Below are 11208 nucleotides of genomic sequence, written 5' to 3'. Positions count from 1 at the left end.
TGACAAATTTAATTCCACTTTTATACATTATAATTGGCTTTGAAAGTTGTAAAAAATTATTAAAACTCAAGTTCCATTTGCTTATGGGATACCACCTTACAAGGACTCCTATTTACAGTAAGACTCGTTTAAGAAGGGAATGGTTCAATTGCCTTTAGCCTCCTGGATATGGGTGGGTTCGGACTTCTGTTGGTCTTTTCTGTGTCGCACAGATTGCAAGTCCAGTGCCACTTTGAGATCTTTGGCAGCAGTCACTCTACAGCTCACATGGTTGAGTCTGTATGATAATGAGTATTCAGAGACGGGTAATGCTTGGGGGGCTGCCATCAACCTAAGACAGAGCACTTGTGTGGCCTGGGCAAGTGTCTCTATGCCGGGTAAGGTGGTCTGCTGGTCCCACGCAACCTAAGTCAGAAGCTCATTTAATAAAAAGGGGGGACCTGTGGGCGCCATGGGCCCTGGCCCCCGACTGTGAGTGGCTGCAGCCTTGCTTGCTGACCAGGTGTCCTCCCTATTCAGATTCCCTGCCGGTGTCCTTCTCACCTTAGGATCATCGGAGAGCTTACCGGAGGTTCTTTGTTCCTACATCCTGCTTGTGGTATAAACAACTTAGGTGCATCCTGTATTTGGTGTAAACAACTTAGATGCAAGAATGCAGAACTTTGGGTCTAGAATGTAGACCATTGGTAGCGAACTTCTGCCCTCAGGGGATCCTCCATTTGTGTTGTAAGCCTGTATTTAAGGTTTCTTCCCTCTTTCAATAAACGGCATTCGACATCCAATCGTACAAATGACTCGCTGTCTCTTGTCTCTATTTTTTAATCCGCAGCCCTTCGCTCGGACATGGTGAACGCGTATTGGTAACACGGGCGTTACTGCTACACATTTCCCAGTTGGTTCCTGATTGGGTCCCTCTTTCCTGGTGCCCCATTCTCGTCACTCCATTTTTTGTGTTCAAGAGCCTGAATGTGGGACATCAGCCTATGGCTTCTGCTGTCTTAAATTTAAGGTCAAAAACCTTGAGGTGTACTCTCCTCAGAAGATCTTGTATCTTCTTCTCTCCCAGGTGAGTACTCTGATGTCTTTGCCAGATGAGTTGAGGGGCAAAGCCTGATGGGTGAATGATCCATTCATCTGGGGTCTTGAACCATGCTTTCTCTTTGTAGGCATTTGTACATGTGTAGATCCTCTGAAGCTCTTGGTCAGTGTAAGCTGGAAACTCTGGCAGTATAGCTGCTGCCAGCTTTGGTGGTGAAGCCAGCATAATGGCTACTTTCTGGAGCGCAATATCTTTTGCTGTTGCATCTGCCCAGTTGTTTCTCCTTGAGCTGGGGTCCTCCCCTTTTTGATGTCCTGAACAGTGCATAACAGCTATTTATTTGAGCAGCCATCTGGCCTCTAGGAGGTCTAAAATCTCCTGTTTGTTTCGAATAGTCTTTCCTTCAATAGTTAATAACCTTCTTTTCCTGTAGATGGTGCCATGAACATGTACTGTGGCAAAAGCGTATCAACTATCAGTATAGATATTAACTCTCTTATCTTTTCCCAGTTGTAATGCCTTGGTCAAAGCTATCAGTTCTGCCCTTTGTGATGATGTCCCAGGAGGAAGGGCCTCTGCCCATATAATCTCATCCTTAGTAGTGACTGCTGCCCCTGCATATCTGGTACCATCCTTAATGAAACTATTGCCATCAGTATATCATGTTACCTCAGCCTTCATCAGAAAGATGTCTTTGAGGTCCAGTCTGATTCCGTGGAGATGACTCAAGATGATGACACAGTTGTGGAGAGGTTGATCCAAATTATGATCTGGAAGCAGGGTGGAGGGTTCAAAGCCCTGTTGCTGGTGAACTGGATTCTAGGTGGATTTAAGAAAAGAGCTTGACAATGAGTAAGCTGGGCATTAATTAGCCATCTATCGAGAGGGTGTTTAACAACTCCCTTAATAGCATGGGGAGTTGTCACCTTTAAGATTTGTCCCAAAGTCAGTTTATTTGTGTCTTTAACTAGTAGGGCTGTTACCATGATTATGTGAAGACAAGAAGGCCATCCAATGGTTACTAGGTCCAGTATTTTTGATAAGTAGACCACCAGACTCTTCTATGGACCAAAGGTTTGTATCAGTACACCTTTGGCAACTCCCTTTTTCTCATCTACATAGAGGTGGAAGGGTTTGGTGACATCTGGTAGTGGTGCATTTAGCAGGGCCACCTTAATTTTATCAAAGGCTTTTTCTATCTGCAGAGTCCATGCAAGGGGAGCTGTTTCCCCTCTTGTAGCCTCATATAGGGTCCATGCCAATTCTGAAAACCTGGGTATCCAGAGTCTACAGAAACCAGCAGATCCCAGGAATTCTCTTACCTCTCATCAGTTGTTGGGCCTAGGGGTCCTCAGGATGGCCTCTTTCCTTGCTGTTGATAGGCATCTCTTGCCCACCTTGACTATGTATCCTAGATAAATTACCTCATTTTGGCATAGATGAGCTTTCTTTGCTGACACAATACCCCAGATCTCCCACAGTTTTGAGTAGTTCCTTAGTGGCAGCTTTGCAGGTATCCATGGTATTGTCTACTCTTGGAGATCATCCATATACTGCAATAGGCTAATGTTAGGGTGGGATTGTTGGTACTTAACCAAGTCCTCATGGAAAGCTTCATCAAAGACGGTGGGAGAGTTTTTGAATTCTTGGGTCAGGTGTGTCCACATCAGTTGTCCATTGAATCCATCTTCTGGGTCTGTCCACTCAAAAGTGAACAAGGACTACCTGGCTGGGACCAATGACAGGCTAAAGAAAACATCCTTGAGATTTAATACAGTATAGACAGTCTTTTCCAGGGGCAAGATACTAAGAAGTGTATAAAGATTAGGCACTGTGGGGTGAATGTTTTCCACTCATTTGTTAACTTCTCTGAGGTCGTGCACTGGTCAGTAGTCATTAGAGTTGGGCTTTTTAATGGATAACAGAGGCATATTCCAGGATGACTGGCAGGGAACCAGTATACTCAGGTCCCTGAGAGGTTTGATGTGAGGGGTAATCCCCAGTTTTGTCTCCCTGGGCATTGGGTATTGTTTGATGTGTGTTGGCATTTTGTCAGCTTTTACCTGTACCAGTATGGGTGGCCTGTGCATTGCCAGCCCAGATCCTCCAGTTTCTGCCCAGGCCTGGGGAAGTTAGTTTAGTGATTCTTATAGTAGGCCTCCATTGTCTTTTTGATTTGAGGGGCTTGTAAACAACTTATATTCATCTATGAGTGACATGATGAGCATGTGTAGTGCCTCTCTCTTTTGGTCAGGCACTGATATTCCATCCCAGTCAAAATGGATATGGCTTCCATCTTGATTAATAAGTTTTGTCCCAGCAGTGGGTATGGTCATTTAGGGATGACCATGAAAGAGTGGGTTATCTGGCCCTTTCCTATGTCTACAGATCTATTGGCTATCCAGAGTTCTGCCTTACCATCTACAAAACCTCTGTCTTTCTCTCTTCTTTCTGGCCATGCTGTTCTGTCTGCTCTACAGAAAATGCCTGCCCTTTCTTTTCCTGGTCATATGGTTCTCTGCCTCCTCAGGAATATTGTTCTACCTTCCACCTTGATATGTAAAAACCTCTTTTGTTCTCAGTCAATTGCTCTGGAGAGCTGCTAGGCCTTGAGGCAGAGGGATTGTCTGAGCTTCATTTGCATAAGAAGCAAAACTATGTGTCTCCAGTCAACTTGTTTCCTAGGCTCAGCAGGGGAGTTAGTTACCTAGAAGTTCAGCAGGTATGGAAATATTTGGGCACACAAGAATTTCATAGAAGACAGCTGAAATATTGAAAGCTGGATAGCACCAAATATTCATAATAAATGGCTTGCCTTTTGACAGACCCTTGGCTGGTCAAAGTATAGCTTTAATCCACAGCTGAATCTTCATGATATATTTTTGTGGCTTGCCACACTGATCTTTGGATAGACCATGAGTACTTGTTCATCCCTGTGTCCCCTTGTACCAAGGATTGCTTTTGGGACATTTGTCCCAGGGGTTGTTTCAGGGTAGAGTGCTGTGCTTTGGTGTCTACCAGAAAATCTATGGTTTTCCCCTTCACCTTTAGGGTTACTCAAGGCTCAGGGAGGAGCTCCAAGCCTCATCACCTTCTATCACCCATTTCTTCTAGTTTTAGTGCCTCTAGTGGCTCTGCTTTTACGCCCCATTGTTCAGGACATTTGTTTTTCCAGTGACCTAATTAGAATAGGCACATTGGTCTTCTTGTAAGTTGGGCTTATTTCTTGGCCTTGTCATTAGGCTTTTCCCTCCTTGTTTTTAACTTACAAAAGCCAGTTTCCTTGCCTGCCTCTTAGCTTCAGGGACACCTGTTGCAGCCTAGAGGACTGTAGTGAGTCCTTGAGTTTGCTTATCCAAAACTTTTGTTAGCCCTTTGGTCTGTCTATCTTCTGGGGTCTCTGTGTTATTGATCACTTTTTCTGCAACTACAATCAGTTCAGCCAATCCCTTACTATCAAAACCTTCCAGTCTTTGTAGCTTATGAGGATGTCTGGAACTCACTGGTTGACAAAAGCTATGCTCACTGCAGATCTGTTCTCTAGCACTTCTGGATCCAAGGGTGTATAGGTCTTGTAGGCTTCTATCAATCTCTTCAGAGAGGCTCTGCATTTCCCCAGGCTCTTGTCCTACCTGACTTATTTTAGACAAATTTGTTAGCTGCCTTGTAGCAGCCCAGAGACAGCCTCCTTAGAGTCCGACTGTAGACTTTTAATTTCTCCCTACCCTCTTCTATATTGAAGTCAGGTTGTGTCAGGGGGAAACCAGCATTTATGAAGTATGCATTGGTAGTTGGCCTTCCAACTGGGCCCAGAACCAATTTCTAGGCCTCTGCCATGATCTGTTCCTTCTCAGTGGTGAAGAGGACCTGAAGTAGCTGGTAACAATTATTCCGCGTTGGCTGGTGAGTGAAAAGAACAGAATCTGACAAGTCAATTAGCCTTGCAGGCTTCTCAGAAAATTTAGGGTTCTGCATATTCTAATTATATAAATCACTAGTGGCAAAGGGCCATTTGACCAATTGTTGCCTGTCATTAGCATCAGGTGGGCCCATAGCATGTAGTGGGAGGGCCATGGAGTCAGTCTTGGCTGGTGGTTCCTTCCTCCAAGTCCTAGCGTGCATCTGTGGAAGACTCTCCAATATCCCTTCTTCCCTCATTGTCATCCCTCTGGCCTCCACTTTAGCCTTCTCTCTCCTCCAATCCCTCCTCCTGAGCCATTTGGGGGTAGGAGGTTGGGGTCAAGAATTCCCCCTCCAAGTCATTAGTAGATAGAAGGATGGGATACAATGGTGCTGAAGGCTTGCCTTCTCCACTTGACTTCTTCTCAGTGGCCACTATCATAACCATCCTGGGGGAGGAGGAAAGGATTTCAACCACTTAGGGAGAGTCTCTATAAGGAACTGATGAATGGTTATGTAGGGGACCTGACCAGGGTGCCCTGGTGACTCATATACTACATTCTTGACTTAATAGATGGTTGGGAGGTTGAAGGTCCCCTCCTCTGGCCATCTCACATCAAGTGTGGCCATTCATTCTTATAAAAAATGGAGAGTTTACCTGATAATGTTGGGCCTGGAAGTCCTTGAAGTTGTCTAACAGAATGCTAAGGAGAGTTGAGGCAGAGGCAGCTTGCCCCATTTCCTCTAAAATAAGAAAGGAGGTTAACAGACAGAAACAGACAACAGCATAGGTAAACAAGCATCTGTATGATGCTTCTAACAAAACAAAATTTTCTTTCCTGTGGAAACAAAAGCATAATTTTTCCTAAACATGATATATCTTTGACTTTTATTTTGAAATCAACACCTTTTCAAAGTATATAAGCTGGTCTAATTCAGTGGTTCCTTAGGCAGCATCAGGACAGGAAAGGGTTGAGGTGGCCAGCTGTGGCAAGGACCTGGTGTCATTATAAAGTTGTAAATTATATCAACAGTGAGGAACGTGGCTTAGGAAAGAAGGGAGAGGGAGTGGTGCTGACTGCCAGAGTGCCTGGCTGTCGGTATTTCTGTGAAAAAAATTTATTAACTCTGTCCAGCATTTGAAATTCTGCTCAGGTGCCCTTGTCCTTGTGAGAGCTGTGGCTGCCTATCTTGCCACTGTAACTTAGCAATTGCAGGCAGTGATCTCCAGAGCAAGGAAGTAACAGAAGGAGGCAGCTAAAGTCCTAGAAACAATCCAGTAAAATGCTTGGCGGGGGGTGGGGTGGGGTGGGGTGGTGGTGTTTGCCTCTTCCCTTCCAGTAAAATCAAAAAAGTTAGTAGACAGCAACAAATAAGAACGACACAGACAACCAGGTACCAGCACACTAGAATTGGGGTGACAGCCTCTCTTGCTATTAGTGAGTCCTGTCCATCATATGGCCTATCTTGCTGTTATGCAAGCTCTACTCAGCAGGAGCTACCTGTAAATCCCAGTTCAACCAGGGGTACCTTCTTTCTCTTACAGATACAGGTAAGTCAGAAATGTCTCTCAACACACATGACATGAATGCCAAAAGTGCATCCACTTGTTATACTCAGGATCAGATTCAGTTAGCTTGAGCTTCCCAGAGACACGAATGTTAGGATTCCGGCCACTCCTGCAGCTATATGATCACACATGCACAGTTCAGTAGCCAAGTAAGGGGTCTTATGTCCTATGTAATTCATGTACTGTGTGATTGTGCTATGTACACAACGTATTCATGCAATCTGCACATGCTTGGCATAGCTCCGTAAGCCCATGTGCGCGAGTGCAGGGAAATCCTTAAAAAGCCAGTCATAATCACAGACTGTTCCCTTCTTCTGCTCTCTCCTCCTCCCCACCCTCTCCTTTCTCCTCACGTGTCTTTCCAACAGGCCGGGGGACCCTCTCTTCTGTCCCCCACCTCCTCCTAATAAAGCTCTGATACTGGGTTTTGTGTGCCTCATGACCTTTCCTCACATAGTAAAAGTGCCGCATTTAAAACCAACAATGAACACATGAAACAGAAAAGTAACATTGTAACAATCAGAACACAGACCAAGACAAAGAGACAAAGAATGCTCCTTTACTAATTCACCAGCCAGGTTATCAGACAAATGCTCACATGTCAGCAGTCTGGAGAGGACAGTCACGGCCAATGCACCATATGTTAGGGTCCTGAAGAAGTCCCACAAAAGACCACCATCCATGTATGCAATCAACAAGAGCATTTGTATTCTAGCATGCTGGGGCCTGCCATCCAAGATGGCAAAGATCTGAGGAGGGACGTGTGGGTTCCTTTAAAGCATAGTCAAGGGGAATTCTTAGGGCAGTTAAGTCATTTGATCTATGACTGGCTTAAGCAAGTGGCAATTATGTTAGTACATTCCTAATTGGCTAGGGCTAGCAAGGGCTGGCTAAGACTATAGCTTTTCCATTTGGGGGCAGGCCTGGACAAGTCCCAGGCTTTGTCCTTATTTGGTTATTACCTTGAGCTGCTGCTGTGAGGCTGTGGGGGCTGGCTCAGGCTTAGTATACCTTGAGCTGCTGTCAGGAACATTAAAGATTGATTGTCTTTTGTTTGTGGCTTCTTCAGAAATGGCATGCTTAATCTCAAGGAGCAGGAACTGAGGCCTAATTCTTAACTGAGTTATTTGAAGCCTGTCTTGATATTTGCCTGGTTTTCTCATGAATCATCAGTTCTGAAGAAATATCTACAGAATTTTCTATATTCTGGTATGCTTGGTTCATGTCTGTGGTGTTTAGCTGTTTTCTGTCTTGTGTGGCTTTTTTTCAGTTAGTTAAAGACATTTGGTCAGATTCAGATATGATTTTTATGACATTTACTTCAATCTGAAGGCATTAAAAGCCCAATTATTTTTATATGCTAACAGCCATTAGATATTATTGCTTGTTCATTATTTTATTAAATGTATTCAAAATGGTGTTGCCTCAATTCTGCTATCTCCTCTACTTTATTAGCTGGAGTGTGTCTATACAGACAGCCTTTAATTAATTTGATTACCCACTTCAGAGTATATAGAGAAAGGCAACTGAAATATTTAGTATTTTGTTTAACTTTCCAGTTTTCAAAGTTTTTATTTTAGCTTTCTCCAAAGGTGAATAATATTTTTATATCACTATGAATTTATGGATTTAAAAATTCTGTAACATTTGATCTGTATTTTTATGTATGTTGAAATTTCTACTTGGCTTCAAAACTTTTCAGATGAGAATTCAGTGCCCTTCAGGAATACTTCTTGTGTGAGCTCTGATTTCTGCTTGTTCATTGCCTGTCAACAGATTTGGAATAAATCTGTCATTTCCCCCAAGAAACTTTGGCTCTTTTTGTTGCATATAGAATTGAGTAATCAGATTGGTGAATGCCTTAACTGTCATCATAGAGCCTTCATCTAATAACTGATGGAAGCAGATGCAGAGATCCACAGCCAAGCACCAGGCCGAGCTCCAGGAGTCCAGTCAAAGAGGGAAGAGGGATTCAATGAGCAAGGGGACATCAAGATCATGATGGGGAAACCTACAGAGACAACAGAACCAAGCTAGTGGGAACTCATGAACTTTAGACCAACTGCTGTGGAGCGTACATGGGACTGGGCTAGGCCCTCTGCATAATTGAGACAATTGTATAGCTTGGTCTGTTTAAGGGGATCCTGGCAGTGGGATCAGGATCCATCCCTGGTGTATGAGCTGGATTTTTGGAGCCCATTATTTACGGTGGGACACCTTGCTCACTCTTGATGCAAGAGGGAGGGCTTGGATCTGCCTCAACTGAATGTACCAGGCCTTGTTGACCCTATGGAGGTCTTACCTTTTCAGAGGAGGGGAGGGGAATGGGATGGGAGGAAGTGGAAGGAGGGATTAGAGGGGGATCTGTGGTTGGTATGTAAAATGCGTACATTTTTTTTTTTAATAAAAAAAGATTTTAGAGACACCATCTAGTTGTTATGGATATCTGAAGTTAAATTCTTAAAGATATTACTACCAATATGACTTTAAAAGTTTGATGTTTTATATGACTATCTTTCACTAGGTTGGGGAAACCATCTGCTCCTCACTGGGGGCTTTTATGACATTATAGTGTTGGATTTTTCTACACCTATTCAGTTGCTCATGTATTTTTTGTCTTTTATTTCTTAAAGCTGCATAGTACATTAAATTTTGTATGTTAAGCTAACCTTGTACTTTACTGGTAAGTCCTCTTGATCATGGGGAATTAGAGTGAATGGTCCTTCTCTCATAACACTGGATTCAAGTGTATGTTTTTACTGTGTTTAAGTTCAGAAAAGTCATTCTGCTTCTTTCTTTTAGGGTAACTTCTTTACACTGAGCATTGGAACAATTTTGACTGGCAGATGAGAAGTTAGGACAGCTTTTCTCTTCTCTTGACTTCAGAAAAGGTGTTAATGATTAGAGCATGTTCTTTAAAAGTTTGGTAGAATTTAATGGTGAAACCATCTGTGGTTGGGCTTTCTCTAAAGTGACTATCTTTAGAGAAAGATAAATTAGCAGTGACCACTGCTAATTACTAATCCTATATTTTATATGCTACAAATCCTTTTATATATTTTATATTTTCTGGAATACGTTTTGATAATTTGTGTCTATAACAGTTTTCCTGACTTATTAATGGGCATCCTTAGCATTCTCCTTTAATCTTTATTGTAGGTAATGATCTTTCTTAATTTAAGTGTCTATTAATTTCATTAATCCCAGTCTTCTATTTTTATTCTTCACCAGTCTAGCTAAATTGATCAGTTTTGTTATTCTTTCTAGCTACCAACATCGGTTTTGCTATTTTCCCTTCTTGACTTCACAGTTCTCATCTCTGCCTCCTTTCTGTTCCTTCTCTTAAGGCATTTTCTTTTTGTCTTACAGTCTTTTTAAGATAGACATTTACAGTGTGGGTCTGGGGTCTTTAGGGATCTGCAGTGGCAGCCTGTGCAGTGACCACTGCTTTGGCTGCACCTGTGCTATATTTGGTTTTGCTTTCTTTCACCTGAGATCCCTGGATCAACCACATAATTTGTCCTGGTGGGACAAATTCAAGTTAGAGTTTTAGAACATTTCATTTTTGGAAAGAAATTAATCTTACTTCTTCTAATGGATGGATGTTTATTTCAAGATACTGCTATAACACTTTTAATACGTCAATATTTTAATTCTTGATGCTTTGCCGTTAGTACCTGATGTGGGGAAATGTGGACATTGGCATCACACCCACCAATCCACTGTTGTCTAGTTATAAGACTGTTCTGCTCAAAGTGTACTGCCTTCTTGGTAAAGCATTCTTAGCAGGTTATGATTCCCTCCCACTCATTTGGCCTCTTACTCTTTTCAGTATGTTGTGATGCTGGGCTAACCCTAGTCCTGGTTTTTCTGTGTCCCCTCTTAGCACTGACTCCTACTGAAATAAATACAAAGCCAAGTGCAAGATCTTTTTTTTTTTTTTTTTTTTTAACAAGTGATTAAGTCAATTTATTTAGTTGACTTAGGCATCCGCAATAGTGACTTCAACCTCCACTCCTGGCTCAATACTGATGGAAGTAATCTGTTTAACAATCTCAGAAGGACTGTGTAAGTCAATGAGTCGCTTGTGGATTCTAATTTGGAAACGATCCCATGTCTTGGAACCTTCACCACAAGGTGTTTTTCTTGTAGTGATTCTCAGTGTCTTGGTAGGCATGAACACCGGTCCTTTCACCTTCAGATCCTTTTTCTTTGCACTTCTGATCAAGTCTGCACACACCTTCTCCAGCGACTTCACATTGCATCTGGTGAGCGTGATTCGAATTCAGTGAATCTCCACCTCGGGCTCCACGGGTGTCTTTCCGGTATCTTTAAAAGCCATGGCTGCCTTGCGGCTTCCTGAGTCAGGATGGGAGCAGACCAGACGGAGCTCCATGGCACGCAACACCACGCCCCAGAAAGGACCAAATGCAAGATCCTAAGAAGAGTTTGTTTGGTGGTTAATTTAGTTTCTGCACACTTCAGAGCTGTGACTGTCAAACACTTCTTTGTAGCAAAATCCATGTTCTGATTTTTGTTTTAGTGTGTTTAAGAACAAATGTCTATGGAAAATGGTTCAACTGGGTACATCAAGACAATGGAGTGTTTAGTAATTAATGCATCCCATTAGCTTTAATTTAATTTATTCTCAGTACCTTTAATTTGTAATTTTCCTTCATTTGTCCTGTTGTTTATTTAT

General features: G+C 42.7%; 1 pseudogene; it reads right to left on the bottom strand.

The window, feature by feature from the left end:
• Window positions 1-10462: 10462 nt before the first annotated feature.
• Window positions 10463-10851, bottom strand: LOC102919558 (small ribosomal subunit protein uS10 pseudogene; annotated as a pseudogene).
• Window positions 10852-11208: the final 357 nt, after the last annotated feature.

This window comes from Peromyscus maniculatus, chromosome 9, assembly GCF_049852395.1.
Source record: "Peromyscus maniculatus bairdii isolate BWxNUB_F1_BW_parent chromosome 9, HU_Pman_BW_mat_3.1, whole genome shotgun sequence".
Lineage (NCBI taxonomy): Eukaryota > Metazoa > Chordata > Mammalia > Rodentia > Cricetidae > Peromyscus > Peromyscus maniculatus.
The sequence above is the reverse complement of the archived record's forward strand: the minus strand, read 5'-3'. Positions and strand labels throughout refer to the sequence as shown.